The sequence below is a fragment of the Aptenodytes patagonicus genome, chromosome 2 (genome assembly GCF_965638725.1).
Source record: "Aptenodytes patagonicus chromosome 2, bAptPat1.pri.cur, whole genome shotgun sequence".
NCBI classification, from domain to species: domain Eukaryota; kingdom Metazoa; phylum Chordata; class Aves; order Sphenisciformes; family Spheniscidae; genus Aptenodytes; species Aptenodytes patagonicus.
Window position 1 is genome coordinate 112893164 of NC_134950.1, and position 21583 is coordinate 112914746.

The window sequence follows — 21583 nt, forward strand, 5'->3', positions numbered from 1 at the left end:
TATATTTGGGCGAGCTATGCAGCAACTAAACTCAAGTGGAGTCCAACTGTAAAAACTGACAACCTAGCTGGGTCAGCATCTGAAACTGGGTTGCATAATAGCAACATGGCAATATCAAAGCTGCGGTGCAGCTTTAATCCCCACACGGTTGGTATTTATCATTAAGCTGTGTGTGTATTAAAGGAAGGCTTGGCAGATTTAAAATAAATGTAATGAAAAAATATTTCACGTACCTTATGTTTCTGAAATAAATATATTGCCCTACCATTGCTGTACATTTGCCTTATGTACTCCACGTCACTGCTGAGCCCCGGTCTCTGAAATGGAAACAAGTACATTTGCAGTATAGAAGCGCGGCAGTATCCGTATAATATACTTAGATCATTTAAGTTCCCATCATGGACCACATTTCATTACCTGTGCACTTCATATGACCCATTGCCTCTATTGCCACTGTCTCATGTTACGGTAATCCCTAAAAAAGCTGCCACTAAATTGAGGCCCTTTGTTTTAGATGCTGCATGCTTGCAGCTGCTGCAAGCATTTGACAGCTTCAAACTCCACATTTCTTCAGCTCCATCTTAGTTTGGAGCAGAAGAGCAAGTCTCCAGTGAAGAGCCCTTCAGAGCTGCGCTCTGCAGCCTGCAACTTTTCATTGCTGCCTGCCTTCTGCATCGTCCCCTTAGCTCTTCCTTTTGGCTCCTTTTTGCTTTCTACCAATTCAGACATTTCTTTCCAACCTCACAGCATTTCCTGGTCTGCCACTCATAATTGTGCTCTTTAAAGATTCCATTCCTTGGCGACATCTTCTCTGCGCTAAAAGTTGTTCCCAAGCTTATTCTGTGAGCCGGTTTTGAGGCTGTGTTGGGTGTATGCATCCTGTTTGCCACTTGGAAGACAGTGGTCGGGTCCCACTCTGCAGCTATAAGAAGTAGGTAGCACTGCAGCTGCTGTCCGCAGGAGATGATACAATTTTGGATTCTTTCAGAATGAGGTGGCCTCTCTAACCTTAGCCTTGCTCTCAGTAATGTCTGTGGTGTAACCACGCTCAACAGTTTGTGGTTTGGATGTTAAAGAGGACAATTCCCTTTGACAACACGACTGCCGTTGACATAAACGGCAAGACTTCATGATGTCTGCATTCACACATGGCCATTAAAGCTAATCGGACAGCAAGACCAATCAGACTCCTCTCCGCAGGCTAGTCCTTGCTGAAATTAATACTCTGAGCCCCTGAGATGGTGCCACTAGTGTTAACCAGGGTGCCTTTGCATGCCCCTGCTCTTCCTCCCTGGCCTAAATGCACAGATGTCTTTTAAGACGAGTGCCACTGTCTCGTCTCTACTTCTCCCATGCTTGGCTGTTTCTCAGAGATGCTTGGAGAAGAGGAAATGCTAAAGGGAGGGAGCATTTTTCCGAGGTTGCAGTACGTACTTTTCCACAGAAGGCGGGATGCACTGCGCATCCATCTTGGGGCCTGCTGCTGCCACCCTGCTGGGGCTGCTCCCCCCTGAGTTACGTGCTACATGAGGATGGATTAAAAAGCAGAGGGGAAACAAAAAAAGCAGGACTGGGGAGTGAAATGAAGACACTTTCCTTAGTGTGCTTCCTTCCCAAGGGGAAGGTGAATAATGCTTGCACATGTGTCCAGAAGGTGGCACCGGCAGCCCGAGCCTGCCGGCAGCTCTCCCTGCCCAGCTCCTGCCCGGCCCCAGCCAGGCGGGCACCACCACTCCGGCTCGAAACTGCCTCGCTAACCCGGGGTCTCAGCCTCCTTAAAGGCTCTCAGCCCTTTAAGCCTGCAACCAAGCCTGTGCTCTCCTTGCTTGGCTCCAGGCCTCTGAGCCCACGGGTGACCGGCATGGGGATGATCAATAATTGTAGGTGTGACTGGGATCTTGTGACTTGAATAAGCAACTGAGCCTCGGGAGGAGCAAAAGCTTTAAGCAGTGGGATCTTTACCCCCACATTACAAAATTAGTTTTGCTGCTGAAGTGGGGAAAAGCCTGTCTGAAGACACCATTCAGTTGTTTTTTTTTTAAAGGATGTCTTGCAGCAGCTGCTAGTGCTGTGTGGGCACTGCTGCTCTGTTAGTAGATGTGTGTGTATTGGTGCGAGCAGTTGAGTTATCACACATGCTGGCAAGCGTTTCTCAGGTGACACAATTCTAAATACTAAAAGAAGAGACGGTGCTTTATCTTCTCTGTTTTGGGGGAATCTCTGTGGCTGTGAAAGGTAGACTTGGAGCAGGGTTTTGGCACTGTAGTCCGAGGCTTTCAGCCAAAGTGTGGCGTGAGGAGACACCCTGGTGCTGGAGAGCCCTCAGCTCAGTGCCCCTTGGGCAGTGAAACCGTTTCGCTGCAAAGGAGAGTGGATAAAATTTTCAAGCACGCTTGAGGAGCCAGATGAGTTAGGCTTTTATGCAAGAGTGATTCTGGCTTTTACATTTCCTTTCTTGAGATGGAAGATAGCTTTCTTAATTTAGGCAATGGTTTTCCAACCTCAGAAACCACAGGGATCCATGCTGGGTTTTGGGGATATCCTGCTCTCCATGTTGGCCAGTCTATCCCCATTTTTCTTTACTAGCATTATTGCTCTTGGTTACAAAAAAATCTTTTTACCCTCTTTTATTCATCCCATCTCACCTCAGCAGGAGCCAAAGACAGGCTCCTGTGCCTGCCACACAGAGCCAGCTGCTGCAGTGGAAAGGGGAAGGCAGGCACCAGGCCAGCTGCCGGCTGCGGCACCACTGCCAGTCCTCATCCTCCAGCCGGTGCCCTCTGCTGCCGTGGCAGCCATTCAGTTGCGAACACTAGCAGGCAGGACAAGATACTTGAGGGAAAGCAGCGGGCTGTCTGCTGATCACGTTGATAATTTTTGCAAAAAAACTCCAACAAAACAACATCCAAAATAACCCCCAAACTCCCAAAGCTCTCTTCTGTGCTGGTTCTTAGGCACTATTAGTTTGCATCTAGTGGCATGAAATTGAAAAGCAGGCTGGAATAAACTCCTGATATCTGGGCACAGTGTGTTTATTGTGTGCCTTTAGTTTAACAATGTCCTGAAAGGACCGTTGCTCTTTATAGCTGTACACTGACTGGCTAAAAGTAACTGGTTTTAAAATACAGATAATTAAGTCCATTTAAATTTTAAAAAAGTTTTACCACTAAGGAGGAAACGTGTAGGTTGAAAATAAGGAGTAGAGAAGAAATTATTCTGAGTTGCGCAGTTGACTTTGTGCTGGAACAGCCTGCTTTTTCCCCAGTGCTTGTCTGCTGTTGATGACTCTTGGCGTTATGCACATCCAGGAAGGCAGAACATGCAGCTGGACAAGAGGGCTGCATATGGACAGAAGATTTTTGACCTTGCAGCAGCTTCAGATGTTGCTGCTCCTTCTTATTTCTGCCCACGTCCTTTGTTTCTTATATAGTCCCCTTGCTAGAAAATGTTAGGGGCTGGGCCTCTTGTTTTTTTCATGTTACTGGTTTACACCGCTTCTGATAGATTCTTTATCACCTGCTCCCTGCAAGGCAAACTGCAGGGCTGCTTCCCTTCTGTAGCAGCTGTGCTGGAGAACTGCTGATGAGGAACAAAATGAGAGCTACTGAGCAATCATTTGGAGACTGGCTATTAAAAAAAAAAAGCCAGCTAATTAGAGCTTAGAGGAAGAGGCAACACTTTGTGCAAAAACACCAGAAGGTAGGCCCTCCAAATCCCATACACTCCCTGTAAATAGCTATAATTAACCCCACAGTATTCAATTTATTAATTAAAATTTAATTAATATTTTCTGTCCTTGACAATCATCCTAGAGGCGGTCAGGAAAACATAGTGGCAGCTGGGTTTCCGTAGACCAGCAGTGACATTCAAGAGGGCAGAGGCACAGGAGACTCCTCTCAGTCTCCCAGTCATACCTGTGATAAAACAGAACTGAAACTGGTCACTGGATCGCTGGCAAAGAAGGGGAGGATGGGTAACAGTGCAAGCCCCAATCTTCTTCTGCACACTTTCAGACATCACCCTACAAAAGCAGCACACACTTGGGTTATTTGAAAGTGTGAGAGGGAGGAATAGTGAGAAAATGAATGTCGTTATTACTTATTTGACCACACCAACTGAGGGCTGCTGTACAGCACTGTGTTTCACTTGGTTTTGATGTTCTGCTTGGTGCTTTGTCCGAGTAGAGTGAGCTCAGCAGAGATACCTCTCCTGAACTTCATGGGCCCCATCAAAGTAGAACAGCTATTGCTTAAAAATGCTGTGTCTGTACTAGTAGCTTGGCGCACTCCTGTTTTGCTCCAGGGTTGGTTTTCCTGGTCATTCATACTACCCGTGGTCAGTATGTCAGACACCCGTCAGTGTCTGAGCTCTCTTCTGGAACAAATCTGTTGGTATCCCCAAGGGGAAATGTGAGTGTCGTCAACGATGTAGTTCACTCCAGGGTTTGCTCCAGACAGACAGGATAGATGTGGAAGACACCAAATGTATTTCCTTCAACAAGGACAGTGCTTCAGCATTATTCCAGGTTAGGCAATAGCATAATTTGTGCCCTCACCCATCCTTTTCCTAGGGCACGCCAACAATTTTTTCTGGCATTGTAATGTTTTTGATGCAGCACTGCTCTGCTGGCCTGCAGCATGCACCTGTTAGTATTCTCCATACTTTGAACTGAAAAAAAAACCACCAAGCCTATGCACAGAAGATAACAACTGTTAGCTACAGGGTCACAAGAGGAGACGTGAGCCGAGCACTATGCAGCGTGGCTGCAGCCAGCCCACTCAGTAGGGAGCAAACTCTTAACAGTATGGTCATGAGGAGTCCTGCAAAAACTGGCCTGTGGGCAAGGGTCTGCAGTACAGGCCTGGTGAGAATGGCCATGAGGTAAAGAAGGTCTTGTATTCCCCATTTAGCAGAAGAGTGCAGACTGACTCAGCATGAGAACATACTCGGAGTGTGTTGAAACCAGATCTCTCAGGTTACAGGGAAAAAGCTTTCAGTACAGAACTGTTAGATAGAAGCAAGTGGGGAGAGGAGATGGGACACAAGCACTATCATCACCTCCATCTTCTTGTCTTCTCTCTGCTCCTCTGGATGAGACATGATGGGTTAGGCAGGTTTTTGATACACCTAGTGGATCAGGCCCTTCTGGTAGTGAAGTGGCATGCGATTTCTCAATCCTAGGGAGGCAGGCACCAAGCTGTTCAGTGCTATGAGGTCAGAAGTGCTTCTGAGCACACCCAGAAGCAGAACTGGAGGTTCCTGGTGAACGTCAGCATTAGAAAAGATGAGTGTCACAATTCGGAGTCTCTTTGGCCTCTGGGCTTTGGTGCATAACTGCAACTTTAGGACCATTACAGACTCTGCTCTTACGGTCTCTCCTGTGGTCACACGAGAAACCGGCCTCAGGCCCACTAGACCATGAGTTACATCTCCCCATCAGTTGCGTGCTCCCAGACATGGCCAACACTGAGGAGTGATGGGGGGCTAGAATGAACAAGTTCTTTACCCTTGTGGGAAAGGAAGTGCCTCTGATGCCCTGCAAAGGTGCTCACGCAGGGCTGTCCCCAGTCTGCCAGCAGCAAGGCCAGAAGGACGGAGATGAAGATGCCATTGCTATTGCAATGGTTCTGTTGGCTTCAATCTGGGACACCCGATACGGCAATGTTGAGTCACAGGAGCATTTAATCTTGTGTTGCCACATGTGATGAAACAGGCCCGATCCATTGTTACACTGTTGGTAATTCCAGGTAGATTTCAGTAGAACTGAGGGAGGTGGAGATAGATGCCGAGAATCACTGCAGCCTTCATCCCAAAATGAAACTTCAAATAAGCACAGTAACTGTCCAAGAACTATTGCAACTATTGTCTGACTTTGCGTGCGTGATTTAGCCGTTTCTTTCTTTCTTTCTTCCAATCTAGTAAATGATTTTAACTGAATTTTTAGAAATGTACTTCCTGCACCTCTCTAAAATTCACCAGCTTCTCTGACTTTTACAAAAAGAAGAGTGGGGGAAAAAAAACAAACCCCAGGCAACTCACTGCTAAGATTTGAATTCGACATTCATAACAACAAATAATCCAAACGATTTTTGCTTTACTGTTAGTCATTTGTACTAACCTGCAATTAAAAGGCTCAGCATTTGTTCTCATCTCTTTCTGAAATTACATTTTCCACTTCCTAGGCCCTGGCCTCAGGCAGTGGATTTTTGAAGCAATCATGCCTTGATAATTAATGTTTAAAGATGAATGTTGCAACTTCTAACACAGTGTGTCGCTGAGTAAACATCCAGCAATGCCTGGTACCAAAAAAGAATACAAAAACTACAAGGCTTTTACTGGAAGCTGCAGGTTTTGCGGACATTATCCTTAGAGCTCCCAGCTGCAGTACGTTCGATTACCCCTTCCTCTATGCTTGTGGATGGGGGAGACTGCCATGCTTAAAAAAAGCAGAAGAAAATAAATACCACATCTAATCTGTCAGTTCTTTGTGCCACTGACTCATCACCCTGGAAAGCTTGCTGGGAACGATTAGCTCATACAGAGAGGGAGGAGACAGATCTTTGACAAGTGATGTGTAGTTGTAAGACGACCAGTGCCATTTTGGATTTTTGCAAAAGGGGAGGAGGACAAGGGATGGAGCGGGAGGAGGGGAAGGGGTAAAAATGGAAGATGGGGGGCCAAGGTATGGTCAGAAGTTCCTTATTTCATGTCCCTTCGTTTGTCCCGAGTCTGCCTTTTCTCTGTAGAAGCCACAGCTTCCAGTCTGTTACTAACCCAGTTGGTTTTACCTGTGATAGCAGCCCATCCTGCACAGGGCTTCTGTATGAGACACCAAGTGCTCCTCAGTAGCGTTATCTGAATCTCTCATTGCAGCATTTTTTGGTGCTTCAGAAATTAAGTTACTGTATCATCCCTTTCTAACAGAAATCCATAGCTACTGAAAAGGCAAGTGGGAAAATCAGCAACTTTGGCATTTCAGGAAGGGGAAAGGGTAGTCTGGATTGAGACTGCCTCCTTACTTTAGGCATCTGACTTGGGCATTGCAATCCTGATTCAGACCTTTTGGAAGACACACCTCATGCCTAACATTTCCCAATCAGTTGGCACGAGGCAGCTGCCTCTTCACCTGAGACTCCTAAGACAGGAAAAGTAGGGAAGTCGTCATGTGGTCTTGTGAGTGGTTTCTGTCAAAAGTGGCAGGGGGGTCACACTGTACCATGGGAGGGGTCTGGTCATGCCAGGGACCCCATACTGCATCCACTAGTTTGGTACGTCCCCTTCCAATCTGATCTCTTAGTGCTGTTTCTCATACACTGAAGCCTTTCCTGGTCTGGCAGAGGCCAGTGACAAAATCCTAAACAGATCAACTGGCGCAAGAACAGAATACTACTTTGGGCTAGTTTTCCTTTTTTTTTTGTTCCCTTCTTCTACCTTCCAGAAAAGAGAAGGAAATTCCCAATCCACACACAACTGTTGTGCAGGTCGGCAAACCAAGTTCAGAGCAGGTGCTTTGGGCTTTGTTACTCTTTGATGTTCTTTCTGCTCAGAAGAAACCAAAACCCAAAGAGCTCCTGGGAGAGCTCCATGTGTCTGATTCTGCAATTAAGTGTGAAAACGGAACCTCCCAAATAAGCTTGCCTTTCTGGAAGTGAAGTTCAGTCTCTAAGAAAGATTAGTAAGAGAAACATTCAGCACTAGTCATGCTCATTTGGGTAACAGGCAAGTTTCTGCCTGTGCTCACTTCTAGTATTCATTATGAATGTGTATTAGTGACTTCCTAAGCAGTAATCCCAGCTGAATAGTAAATGAAATATTGCCTTCTGCTTTAATAATTTCCTGTCCTTTTAGCATTGTTTATATACCATCAACAGCTTGCTGATACATTAACTGGGTACCCAGTGTGTGGCTATTTTATTATCCATTGCTTTAGTTATCTGCCCAGATTGCTGATCCTAAAAGGATTAAGCTAATTTTTAGACTATTGTGCTGTTGAAGCACAGTGGGTTTGAATTATTTTTGGGGGGTTTTTTGGCTCCTTTAAAAGTTTTCCAGTAAAGATGAGGACCTATTTGTACTAAACTTAAGCCTGCTCAAAATAGCTTGCTTGCGTTTTTTCTGTTGATTTTTCACAGATCCCTTAATAAACGGAGGTCCAGAGAGCACTACTGCAGGGTACAGGGTGCTTCAGTTACACTACATGTTAACATGACACAGGTCGTTCAGCATTTTGCAAAATTGAAGCATTACCAAGTCCCATGGAATGGAAAATGCTTCGGGAGTAAAAGCAGTGTGTTTTTCAAGAAATGCTAAATCCTAAACAGATCATTCAAATGCAGTGTAATAAAGACTCTACTACAGCTAATGAGAAGATTTTGTTCAACCTCAGTGGGCTCTCAAACAGGCGGAGATAATACGCTTGCCCTTGCTAACAGCGTTCACTTAGCTGTGTTTCCTTTCCTAGACTGGGAATTAGATTTCCTTCTCCATTTTTTGTAGAGAAAGATTCAAACTACTCAAGAAGATCATGTGGGAGCCACCGTGTTTAGAAGAAGGAGCTGCATTTGAATAGAAGATACCACCCAACTTCATGTTCAGCCATTTAGCTTTAGTCAAAATAAGCATCCTTACCGTGCTTTTGAGCTGATTCCCTACAACAGACCGTACCAGTCTACTGCATACACTGCCTTGCTGCAATGAGGGACTGTAAAAGAGCCCGCATAAACAAACAGCAAGCAGCCATCTCACGTGCCAGCTCACACACATGTGTGCATGTGTTCGCACTGGTGAGCATGTATATTAAGCCATCCAAGTTTCTACACCTAAGGTTGGAAATGTTTATCTTTTTTTTTCCTGGGCTCCATTCCCAGCTTACTCCAAATCCTGTCCCCAGACTTAACATACTTTGTTCTTACATTGCCTACTTTGAAGTCTACGGACCCGAATTGGGCAGGCTCCCAGCACCCTGAGTTGTCTCTGGACCAGACATTTTATCTAGAGGACATTTTGAAAGACGTATGAATCTTGACTTCAAAGGCCATTTCATAAGGACCAGGACTGGTAAAGAAGCAAGGCACAGAGCAATTTGATCAGGGGCACAGTCAGCCAAGTGTCAGGGATGAGGGTAAAATTTAGGGATCTGGCTTTCTACTTGCACCAGAACATAATTTGCTGTCTTTGTTTTGTTTTGCCTTTTGCTCTTTCTCCTCCTTACTTCTTCACTATTAGAATTAAAATCGTAATTTATGCTCCAAATTCCTTTTCTTGTTCTGAAACCAGCAATGAATGCTGTAGGTTTTTCTGAAGGAAAACCTTTCTCTAAAGGTGCCACAAGCTACAGTTTTCTCTCTAGGAGCATGGGATAGGGAGAAAAAAGCTCCATTAGTGACCCTTTTGCTATGTAACCTTTCCTTAAAATGCCAGCAACTGAGCTTCCACAGAGAGAACAACAAATATTGAGAGAGGAATGTGAAGGACATTATGAAAGAAGAAAGCAAGAAAAGGGATCTGCTCAGACAAGTTTATCAGGAAAGGTGATGTAATATGTACTGTAGAAAATCCTAGCGGTTGACATAACTTACTCTCTTTCTAAGTAGCTGTGGCTGCCAGCAGGCTGGGAGAAACAAAACCTACAGCTGGGAATACAGCTGAGCAGACTGTTTTGTCCAAAAGAAATATAGTAGGTGTAAAACTTGTTTTCTAAAGATGTCATTGAAGTTTAATTGAAAAGTGTCCTATTAATTAAGTCTGAGCGACCAATGGATGAAAGTCTCATTTCTGTTGGGGCTGTTCATGGTGATACTGTAACATTAACTCCTGCATGCTGGGAGTACTCAAGATGCTGCTGTTGGGATGCCGTGGTATGCAGTTCTGTTACAATCACACAGTCCCATTCCTAGAGTTTAGCAAATGTTTAACAAGCTTTTTAACAGCTGTCTTGAAAATTGCCTGGCTTTGTATTGACTGACTTGCACATATTCAGCCTGGTTTCCTACAAAAATGACTGTTCTCAGCATGCGTGTTGTGCGTGTGTCCGCATCCGTGTATATACAGTTTGGGAACCTCCCTCCATGTTACAACAGACCTGACAGAGAGGCACAGGGTCTTTGAGATATTGAAGATACTGGAATTTTGTGGAAGCAGGTGGCTGGATACTGAAGAGGGTCTGGATCTTCTCTGCAGGGGAGAGGCTGCAGGGAACTGTGCTCTCAGTCGGCCTTGGAGACTCCAAGAGGCCCAAATCTGGAGGATCCCAGGTTTTCTAATTCCACTTCTCACAGAGCTTACTAGTTTAAAGATCTTGGCTGCAGCCTGAAATGTTTCATCTTTAAAAACACTAACTCCTCTACTTTGTCCTTCCTGGTACATGTGCAGAGCAAAATGCTGCATGTGCAGAGACTGGTAAACACAAAGTGCCATTAGAAGAATGAATGTATCAGTTTTCAGGTTCATATGTAGGCTAGTTCATAAAAATTGGATAAACTGGTAAACAAAAAGTCCCAGCACATGGACTATTGTGGATTTATTCATTATTACCTACAGAGGAAGACCTGTACAGGAGGAATGTCTATTATGAAAATTATATTTAGTTGTAGGACTGAAATACGTGGTCGTTACCTCCTTTTTAGAAACAATACTAGGACTGTTCAGACAGCCAGCAGGCATGGTTTCATGCAAAAGAATGTGTGGTTATTTTCATACGTTTTTTGTGAATAAGGCCAGACAAAGCTGCAGGAGATCCCTAATGTTTTTGATGGGACTACTGTCATGTCAAAATGTCATGTGCTACCTTCTCGCTTTACTGTAAATTGGTTATAAGGAAAACAAAGGCAGTAGGACCGACAGTACTAGATGTTGTCTTGGAGTGGGAGGTCAAGGGACCCTGTTGAATCCTTAGGAATGTCTGAATATTCTTCCTCTCCCTCTGCTACATACCCACTCCTTTGCATTTTCTCTTTTGTTCTAGGTGGAGCCTGGATAAGAGCTGTCAAGGAGAGCTTTTTAGCTGGATTGAGGCTACCAAGTGATAGCGATCTTGCCACCACCATTTTAGAGGACTGCCACCAAAAAGCCTGTTGTTATGCCGAGTGTTTTACAGGACAAATAACACTCCCTGCTTCCTCAACTGCCTAAAATCAAGCCATAGATACTGAGCTTCTATCTGAATACGGTAAGTCAGGCCTCAGAAGCCTGCATTCATTGCACGATTGAGTTTAAAATAATTATAGCTGCCAGCCTATCATACAACTGTTTTAAACCAAGCCAGGGGAAAAATCACTAGAGCACAATGCTGTGTAGCTGACACTTATATTGCCAGATCTCTCCCTTTGTACTAAAACTACAGTAAATGGGGTCTTGTTAGTACACCCTAGCACTGTGTTGATGTTGAGTTGCATTTCAAGAACTCCCTCAGTTACAGCAGTGCTGAGGCCAGAAAACTGCAGTGGATCACTGGAAAAGCCCTGTCCACTGTCAAAAACAGTCTTGCTTCTTGGCCATGACAAAAGCTCAAGATTTCTCTGTGCAACTTCAGTTTAGTTCCTAAACTGGAAAGTGCAGAAGACATCTCCTAAGCTGGCCAGTTACTTAAGCGAATGAAGTGGCAGTCTACTTTTTTTACTAGGGTAGAAAAACAAGGATCAGAAAGTGATGTTACCAATCAAAGTGACAAATCTCTATCCCTAAAGATACAGTATGCCAAAGGTTACTGTATCACTAAAGAGACAGTAACCTTTCAAAAACCTCTATGCAGGATACAGTATCCCTGAAGTATCCCTTAAGGTTACTGTATCCCTAAAGATACAGCAGCCTTTCAAAAAGCTCATCTTGCCTTTTCCTTGCAATTTGCTGGGCTCTGTTTAGGAGAAAGTTTCCCCCAACTAAAACCTTGGTGGCTAGAGAGGTGGGGGAGGAAGGGCAGTGTAACTGGTTGCTCTCCTTTTGCATAGAGATGCAAACCAGCTGGTTGGCCTTTAGGCCAGCATTTGATAAAACTTTGTTCCTTTGCTATTCCCACTAAATCCTTTCTGGTGTCACACTCACATATGCAGCCCTTTCCCATTCCCGCATAACCCCCATGCATACTCTTGCTTCTTTATAAAAGTCCATTTGTGGTTTGAAAAGCTCGTATCAGAAACAAAGCTATTTAAATCTCTCGTGATTTCTTATGTTTTTTCTTTTGGTGTCTGAGCACAGTTGCTAAAAGTCTGAGAATTGTTGTTGCTCCCATTTGAATTTCTTCCCCTCCCCACCCCTAAACCGTGTGACATTTTTAGCTTCAAACTGTACAGCAGGGAGCACGTTAAACATCAAGTCTGAGAGAAATGGGAAACAACATGATGGGGCTGCAGCTTTAGGTGCTGCAAACAGCCCAACTCTCCATATTAAAAATCAACCACTTTTTTGGTTTAAAGTGTGAACGGTCCATCAAAAAGCTACATGAAATCCATTTTCTGGGTGATGGAATGTACGCCTGCCTAGTTTGCTTCCTATTAGGTTATTAACACTTACTGCATCTGTAACTGCTGGTTATTGGAGGAAGGACTTAACTTTCTACCAGAACCCTGGGACTAATTAAAACATTGCCATTAACATTTAATGAGAAAGTTGTTACTTTCACCAGTAAACTGGCTTAGACTCTTAGTCCCATAAAGCACAAATGGCACATACTGAATCATAGTTAACAAGCGGATTTGGGGAAAAACGCAGTCAGAGCAGTGCAGCTTGTTGCATAAGTTAAAAATGATTCGTTGCTTTCTTCTTACTTTCCCCACCAGTACTGGATATTATATATGCTAACTAATATTCATCTCTCAGCAAGGCATCGAGACCTTGTAGGACCAGTTCTTTCTTCCAGTAAGACCTTTGCATCATAAAACGGCCCAGACAAAACATCCCCAGGGGAAAATTCCATGCTTATAGGAACTTCCAAGCCAGGGTATAGCACCATTTGCTTGCCTAGCTGCTTGTCTTGGGTGTAGGAGAATGGCCTGTTACAAAGCAATGGCCAACACAAATGGAGAAGAACAAATAAGACACTTGAGTGTGTGTCTAATGGAGTATTGAGGGCAGGAAAGGAGGAAGTTTTGCTCCTCTTCTGTGCCAGCCTTGGGCAGAGGAGCAGATCTGGTAAATTTTAGCTCTGTATATCTATCAGCCAATTCTGCTGTCTTATTGTTTGTACATACACACAGTAAACTAGCCAATTCTATCTTCTCTGGTACCAAGTTATACTTCATTTAAAGTGGTTGGATTTACACTGAAGAAGTGTCACATGAGGAGAGTAACGTTTGGAGACTATGGGTCCTCATTACTAATGTTACAAAGGTTAAAAAAAAATACCGCAAGCCATTTCACAATGCATTTACAGAGAGAATGGTAAGAGCAGTGAATAGTGCATTTTATTCCAAATGTTTCATTTAATGAAGATTAAATACACATCTGAACACTGTCACTTTGGGGTACATTCCTAATCTGGCTTTGCTCTTGCTTATAGCGGTACAAATCAAGAATTACTCTGCTGAAGTCAGCAAAGTCATTACCCTGTATTAAACTCAAAAGAGAGTGAGTCTTGCTTTTTACCTCTACAGCAAATCCTGTTCAGTTCAGTATGAATACAGCAGTACGTTTAAGTGCAATGCAAGAACACAGACAATTGGTAAATCTGTGCCCTAAATTCAGTACAGAGTTCTTGAGCTGAATTTCCATCTGAGTACTCTTGAACACTGCAGCACTAAATCTCCTTTTCCTGCAGTGTAATCTAGTTTCTTTTCCCCAGAAAGAATTATATTTTACTTTTTGTAAACAGAGGCCACATGAAACACATGGCAAAAACCTCAAAGACTGTAGCTTATATATATTAAAAAAACAACAACCCACAAACTTCTGTTTTGAAGCTAAATGCAGTTTTTGAGTTTATCAGCATTTTTTATTCCATACCAGTTTTCTGCATAGTGGAAAATATACACCCTTAGGAGGGTAAGAACTATGATAACTCGTTAAAAAACAAATTATCTAGGAAAGTAATTTTTTCCATTATGAAGGTGGCTTGTCATATATTAGTAAAATGAATTAGTCACATAGCACACCTTTCACAACCTCAAAAGAATTAGATTATAGCCCATACGTTCCCATGTGTAACAGGAGCAGCTCTCCTCTTTGTACATACACCACTATCACTCCACAGTTTCTGATTATGTTTTATTCATATGTAATCATAAATCACTCACAAATCAGTCCAAAGCCTAAAACTAACCAAACCAGTTCATATTTCTGGCATGAGCTATTCTATTTGCACATCTTTCCAGATTAAAACATTTCTTGTTGTGATATGGAAAGACTCCAGGTACATGGTGTTCAACGGGAAAAGGTGACAGCATGACATTTAGGAGATGTATGCATGGGGAAGGGAGAAAAAGCAACAGGGAAAGAAAGGCACATTTGCTTTTGACCCACTCAGTAGAAGAAGGTCAAGTGAGCAATAGCTACCTAATTCATCCTTTGATTTAGCACTCTGCTTTCTGGGACTGTTCAGCGTAGAGAAGGCTCGAGGGGGATCTCATCAATGTATGTAAATACCTGAAGGGAAAGTGTGAAGAAGAGGGAGCAAGGCTCTTTCCAGCTATGCCCAGTGATGGGACCAGAGGCAATGGCCACAAACTGAAACACAGGAGGTGCAGTCTGAACATCAGGAAACACTTTTTCACTGTGAGGGTGACTGAGCACTGGCACAGGTTGCCCAGGGAGGTTGTGGAGTCTCCATCCCTGGAGATACTCAAAAACCGTCTGGACATTGTCCTGGACAACTGGCTGTAGGCAACCCTGTTTGAGCAGGAGGATTGGACAAAGTGACCTCCAGAGGTCCCTTCTGACCTCAACCCTTCTGTGATACTGTGATGCTGCTTTGGTCTCTTGTCAGTGAGAAGGTGAGGCACCTCATTTTCTTGGTGGCTCCCTTCAATCGTTCCTGCTTTTGAGCAAATTTTAGAAATGCAAAGGGTGCTCCAGCAGCCAGGAGCTCTGGAAGGGACCCCAACAAGCATGTAGAGTTTGCAGTGGGGTCAGGATGGGCAACCTGACGTCTGGCAAATTAATAGAAACAAAGCAGGAGTGCAAGAATTACATATTACTTCCACTTCAATCACTCTGAGTAACATTCCTGTCCTTTTTGTTTCAGGGAGGGAGAGCTGTGACATAACTAATAATACACTTCAAGTATCACCTGATGACTACAGCTTTGTGCCAGTGGCATCGGGAGCACAGGAGGGATGCTGAGAACTACTGTGAAAGGACTTGTTATGTGCAAAAGCAAAGCAGGGAAATCTGGGTGCCTGAATTTTATGACATTTAATTTCAGTGCAGACTACTGAGGCCTTGGTGGTTTCTGGGGTTATAATCATGTTTTTCAGACTGATTTACCATGTCATTCTCCTGCACAGGATGAAGATAAGCACATCAAGGGGTGCTTAGGTCCAGGAGCTTTACTGTGCCAGTTGCTGGTGCTGCAAGCTGCAACACTTAGTTCTGGCCATAGACAAGAATCCCAGACTTAGGGGCTGCAGTGTGATCACACTGGGGGAAGCACAGAAAAAAGGGTCACACACCTCCTCCATCTCCTGTGACTAGCTTGTCTTCTTGAATGCCAGCTCTCCTACATGCTAAGAAATAGCTGAGCTGGACTTAATGCAGTGGTGGGCAGCAGAAAAAGGTAGAAGGCAAGTTCAGTGCCAGGCTCAACACTGCCTTTTCTCAGAATGTCCCCTTCCTGGAATGGCTTCCCATCAGCATGGCAAGACAAGGTGGCAATTTCTCTTTCTTCCTTAAGTGCATTTAGCAAAAGGGCAGGCTAGAGGAGGCTGAAACTTTCACAAACATGAACTCTGTAATGCTAAGCTGAGTTCAAGCAAAGGTGCAGCACTTTCAAACCATACCTGGCACATTAGGGCAACCATGACAAGCAAGATACAGAAGTGCAATTGCAGCTTTAATGTAGAAGTAGCAAGTTTCTCTCATACTGAAAATATAACATCTTGGCAAGTTACAAAGAAGGCATTTTTTCATACTCTGCAGTAGACAACCCTGTTATCAAATAATAATGCCTTCATCTTCTGATGGTGCCGTTGGAAGTGGAGAAGGAGCTCTTTTCACATCTTGCTCTATTCTGCCTCTGCTTCTAATAAATACCAGTGCCTGCAGCTGAAAAGCTCCATGCTAAAGTGCCCGGGTTTCTCAAACAGAGACCTCAGAGAAGCACTGCTGGGGTTAACATACTGTTTTGCCCAGGCATATACAAGTGTATTGCAGAAGGCACTATGCAAATAGTGTTCACAGAGTTTATAATTTCCTGTTGGAACAGCAAAGAAAAGAAGGTCATTGATTTAAACCAGAGAATACAAATGATTTCCTGCCCAACAAAGCTGCCAAATGCTTGGAGTTATTGATTTTTTTTCCCTCCCTGCTGCTAACCAAACACTTCTGGTCCTGTCATGGGCATCATCAGCTTATTGACTAAGTAAACATAACCCATTAAGCTGAACATTTTAAAAATAATAGAAAATTACAGTGGCTATAGTAAAAAAAAATCTGCAGTCCAAAAAAATAAAAATAAAAAGGAGCGGAAAAACAGTTTCTGAACTTAATTAACTTTTATGTACATTCAACTTTCTGGAATTTAGGTTTGCATCCAAAAGAGAGAGAAAGGAATAAATTGAAAGAAGACTGGGGGGGAAAAAAAAAGCCCTTTCTTAAAGAAGCCAAAAAGGGGAGGGTGCAGGGAAGTGGGTACTTCAAATTTTAAGACCCTGAGGAAAAGAAAAAAATATTGCAAAATTGAGATTGAAAGGGTAAAAAGGTGTGGCAGCAGCATGGTAATGGCATGTTTTTATTTATTTTTTTACTTACTAGCAGCAGGAGGTCTGTGCTGTTGTCTGAATATTTTTCTTGAAGCCAGAGCCAAGCACAGCTGATGCCTGGCCTTGGAACATGTCAGTTTGAAGATAGCACGTACGGTATTAATAAATGTAGAACAATACTTGCTGTCAAGTTGGTTACAAGGCAGTAGTTCACTGAAGGGGGCCTGACAATGTCAAAAAGCATTAGACCAGAGCCAGCAAATGCTTTATACGCTACAGCTGATCCCAAAAGATGAATTGATGCCCTGGATCTGACTTTAAGGCATCTGTCTGCACTGGAGAGCGTGTGTTTGTCTGAAGAAGCAGGGAAACAAGTTGCTTTTCTCTTCTCCTCCAACCATCTGCCTACACATGGAAGGCAAGGAGCAAGACAAGGAGAGAGCAAATCATAGTATGTTGTAAAAGGACAGGGATGCCTTGCAGACAAAATATTCTTCAAAAGTAGGAGCACACGCTCAGGAGAGGTGTTTAAAGGCAACACTGAACAGCAAGGAGACAGCTACCAGGCTGGAACACCACAGAGGGGGCTGGCTGTCTCCTGGGACTGTCTGTTGCAGGTGCAGCTGCTGGCTTCACTGGCCAAGAGCCTTGCGGTCCTTTGGTGTGAGAGCTAGCAGCGAGAGAAGAGCCAGTCAGAAGAGACACCAGGAGGGAAGTAAACAAGCAGATTACAAAGTGATGAAAAATAAGGGTATCAGCCTTCTACAGTGACTTAGAAGAAGGTGTGACCATTTCCTCCTCACCCTCATGCCTGTCGACTGAAGAATACTATTAAGGCAGGTAGTCACAGATTATTAATGACCTGTTAACAGCTTCTTTAATTTTCTAATAAGTGCCAACTGTGGCTGCTGTAATTATTCTGCTGGTCCTACAACACGCCCTGTGCCAGGCTGCAAAATACTTTTTTTTTTCTGGAACACATTGTCGTGCCTCTTAACATGCGTGTACTGCACACGGGCAATTTCATACCTAAGTAAAATGACATCTTAGGCTGTCAGAGCATTTTGCAGCCATTAAATGTCGCTATCTTCCAGCGAAGTAGGAACCAGGAAGTGTTTAGTCACTTATTTTTACATGTGTGAATTGAGACACCCAAAGTTATGGTTTTAGCCACAGTGATACAGTAAGTCAGTCCCTGAGCTGCTTGTGAAACCTGGGAGCACCGTCTTCTGCTTTGCCTGCGCTGGTGTTGTATGAACTGCAAAAGCCACAGATAAATTAGAAATAACACTGAGCAGGGGCTTTTTCTATCTAAGCAGAGGTCCCTGGGAGTAACATCGTATAAAAGGGATGGTATCTCTTTATCACTCTTCCTAATTCCCACAAAGAGAGAGCCAAGTAGCATGCGATGAGAAAACAAAAACAAACGGAAAAATGTGTATGTTGTAGTCAAAGGCAGTGTCTTTCCATTGCACCCTTCAATTTAAGAAGTCTGTGGGCATGGATCACTGCCAGCGTCATTAGCAGCAGTGATTCCCCGCTAACTGGTCCTGTTTCCTTTTCTAATGGATCGCAGCACACCTATGTGTCTCATGTATGCCACGTTTGTCAAATTTCATTGTATTTAGCCCTTGGTAATCTAGCATTTGATCAACAAACCCCACGAACAAGTATTTGAAGATTACGGTAGCAATAAGTTTATGGGGAAATAATGTATGTTGTTAGCAGCCCTGTTTGAAAGCTACAAGTGAGGGTATGTCTTGAAAATGCCATAAAGCAGCCTAATTTTCAAAGATCCCAGCACTTTTAGGAAACAATGATCCTGTAAAGGTATTGCCTGTTGAGCACACACAAAGCACCCTATGTTTTGAAAAATCTCACCCATCAACAGTACATAAAAGTGTGGTTTGTGCTTTTGTCCGGCTCTTGGACTGTCACACCTCCTGTTGGGCAAAGCTCTACGCTGTAGCTCCATAGCAAAAGCTTGTCCCCGTATCCCTAAAGGTAGGTTCACTGTAGGAAACAGCCCTGGAGTTGTGCTGAACCTGTCTAGGCTGGTATGTTTTAGCCTAAGAGAGGGCATGGTGCATGGGCAGGGACACAGCCCAGGTCTCCAGAGACCAAGTGCCCGACCTGGCACAGGCTTCCTGTGAAGTTGTTCCGTGTTTTTCTGCCACAGCTCTGCAAAATGAAAAAAAAATCTCTGCCTTCCCTAACAGGAGCTATAGAAGGACCTAAGATTTAGTGAATGAAATAGAGACATCATTTAAAACATTAAACAGAGAGAGGATTTTTTCCCTCACATCTTTTCCCACACATGTTCTGAGGAGGAAAATATGGATTGCAGTCAGCTGTTCTCTGAAATTCCTCTTGCCCTGACTCATTTTTGGAAGAGACACTGGTTCATGTCCAACTGTCTTGTGAGCATCCAGCATATCTTTTCCTTTTTCAAAGGATGGATGGATAAATTGGTAGCTACTCCTCAGATCAAGTTAAAGGTCTGACTCCAGATGCTGCACCTGCAAATGGTGTGGCAGGTTCCACCACTTCCTTCATCCTTTTGCTATCTCCATCTCGCACAGCTCTGTGCGCAAGTTAACAAGCTGGATCTGTCTGAACAGAAACCTTCAAGTGTTATGGGAGTTTCTTTTCTTTCCTTTTTTTTTAATGGTTCCCATCATAACTTTTTTTTCCCTTTTTGTTTTTCTGAGAATAGAATGTTTCTAGGTCAGAATCCCTGTTGGTCTTGTGCTGGTTTTGGTGTTCAATGCTTATTAAAAAGTCACGAGTCTTTGAGGTTATTTTTTCCCCAGATCTTAATTTGTGTTAACAGATTTAGCTGATACTGAACCAGTTCTGCTCATATGCGCAAGGACCAACTTCTGGAAACGATCCAAGTGTCCAAGATGTTTGAAAGTAATTAGTTTTCCTCAAAGCCTTAGGCTTTAAGTGTTGATCTGATGTATTTCAAAGGGATTTGACTTTCAGAAGAAGGGTAGGGTCAGCATTTTCTGAAGGAGGGGCCCTTCTGGGGAGGGTGTAAAGATGGGCACTTGAAATAAACTTACCACGTCTCAGAATCTGGGGGGATTTAGGGTAGCATTTTATTTATTTTTGGTTTTCAGTATGAATAAGAGCAAGGTGTTTGTGAAGTGCCAAAAGTATGTACTGCTATAATACTATATAATAAAAGGCATTATATCAGCAAGATGTTTGGCCTTAAGGCTGCAAACCTTCCCGTCTCCGCTGATATTTTTAAAGGCTTTGTAAATCGGGCTCCATGCTGATCACAGCAGAGTAGATCACATCTTTTGCCCCCTCATTTCCGGAAGCAGACACATTACAAGGGAACAAGCATCATATGATTTACCCTGTGTTCCTGCCTTAAACATTTTTTCCCTGTGATTGCCTCCCCTGGCATTCAGTTCCTTGAGGTCACTGTCTACTGCGTGCCTATTTAATGCGTGCATGTGGATCGTATTATTGGTGTTAGTAAGACTACAGACAGGCATAAGCGTTATCAGGATTGGAGTTAGAGACTCTAAACTTCCAGGCAGGTGCTAACTTTTAACATAGCCACGTACAGTTCCTAGCCCAGTGACGTCTGAGATACTTCTATGAACTTTTGTGACCATTTTCTTTTCTCTTTACAAGGTAAAATGTGACCTATTAGCCAAGAAGGTTGTTACAGACTCCTTGTATTTCTTGATGTTTTTTCCCCATCTCAGGATTTAGTAAGTTGACTTAAAGCTAGATAGGTCATTGGTTTTGGCTTTGAGAACTTGTCAGTGTCTTTGGCATAATTAATGTATCTGACACAGATAAATGCCCACAGACTGGGAAGAGAGCTAAGTAGTTACCACTGCATAGAAAGCATTGCAAGCTCTTTGATCTTTCCATGAGAAATGGTTTGGTACTCTTCACTGGTCACTTACCTTGCAGGTTCAGTGAACCTATTCTAGGAAACTGTGTACAGAAAATACACATCACACTATGAAAACCTCCCTGGCTTGACAGTCCACTTCTGCTAAGCTCCTGCTAAGCACAGAGTGCTATTCCCTCTCATCCTGACAGCACGAGACAGTCAAAGGACTGTATTTGCTATTTCTTTATGTGATTCTTTTGTTTTAACGCGCCCATTTGGAAGCCAGGCTGTGACGCATGCTGTGGGGAGGCACGGGTACAGTGTAGAGCAATTCTTTTGAACCTTGGATTGCAGTGCTCATGACCTCACTCCCAGCGGCAGGGAAGCCAAGAAGCTGTCCTGTAGTTTTCTCAGGTAAACCTCTCGCTGTTAAAACCATAAACACCACTGACATTTTCCTCCTTGCACCTTGGATGCAACTTTTTCATTTCTCCTACTTATGAATTCTTACTCTTAAATCCTTTGCAATTCACCTCTAAAACACAAAAGGTGAACATTCACAACTTTCCTCCCCCCTCCATGGTGTCCAATTACAGAAACATACAATTAGGGATGTTAATGACAGATTATTAGGCATTAACCTATAACGCTGTGCTCCAATAACAGCAAAAATGGGTCACACTGTAGGTATAATTATCCTGCTTCTCCAATAACACGCCCCAGTTGTGCTTCTTTTCTGTGATACCCCTTGTATTTCAATACAAAGCATGGGCAGCTCTAGTTGTCTTGGAGGATGATCTGAAGTGGGTTGTTGAACTGGCTGGCACATGAGCCTGGCCTTCAAAAAGACTGAACAAACTAGGTTGTAGCA

The 21583-nt window shown here is 43.6% G+C and overlaps 1 protein-coding gene across 1 annotated transcript in view; it reads left to right on the top strand.

The window, feature by feature from the left end:
- Positions 1–21583, top strand: part of COA1 (cytochrome c oxidase assembly factor 1) — a 53960-nt gene that overhangs the window by 18395 nt on the left and 13982 nt on the right. The window contains exon 2 of the mRNA XM_076330760.1: positions 10964–11167. The gene's annotated coding sequence lies outside the window, so the exon portion shown is untranslated. The remainder of the gene's footprint in view (positions 1–10963; positions 11168–21583) is intronic.